A 545-nucleotide genomic window follows, 5' to 3' on the forward strand; every position below is an offset into this window, starting at 1 on the left:
GCACATTCAAACGAAGGAACACTTACACACAATCACATTCAAACAAAGACACACAATAACAAGCCCGTGAACACGCACACACTCTAAAGTAGACGTAGAGTAGAGTAGATTGTACTCACGCTCAAGTTGGTCTGTGGTCTCAATAGATACAGAAATATTGTCTTTCGCCTTATCTTCATTCTCATGTGCGTTCTACATTCTCATATCTTAGATTTTACGGCGTTCTTCCTAAGAGTGCGAGAGAAAGTATTTTGTATTTCCATTTATTTATTTTTTAAATAGGCTTTGCTGCATATTCCTGATACGATATTTTTGAATGAATAGAATGGTTGATAGTGATGGTGAAATGTTTGTTTGTTTTTCAATATAATTATGATATTGTCTAAGTAACTCATGACAAAAGAAGCGTAAATGCGGATCAGTAAAAAGAGAGAAATATCTATTTAATATTCTAAGAATGAAAAATAACTCTGATTAAGAATGTATAGGATTTTCATGTTCAGTTATTCTACTTTTTTCCTTTCTTTCTTATAGTTATTCCTGTG

Source organism: Penaeus monodon, chromosome 30 (assembly GCF_015228065.2).
Source record: "Penaeus monodon isolate SGIC_2016 chromosome 30, NSTDA_Pmon_1, whole genome shotgun sequence".
Classification (NCBI taxonomy): Eukaryota; Metazoa; Arthropoda; class Malacostraca; order Decapoda; family Penaeidae; genus Penaeus; species Penaeus monodon.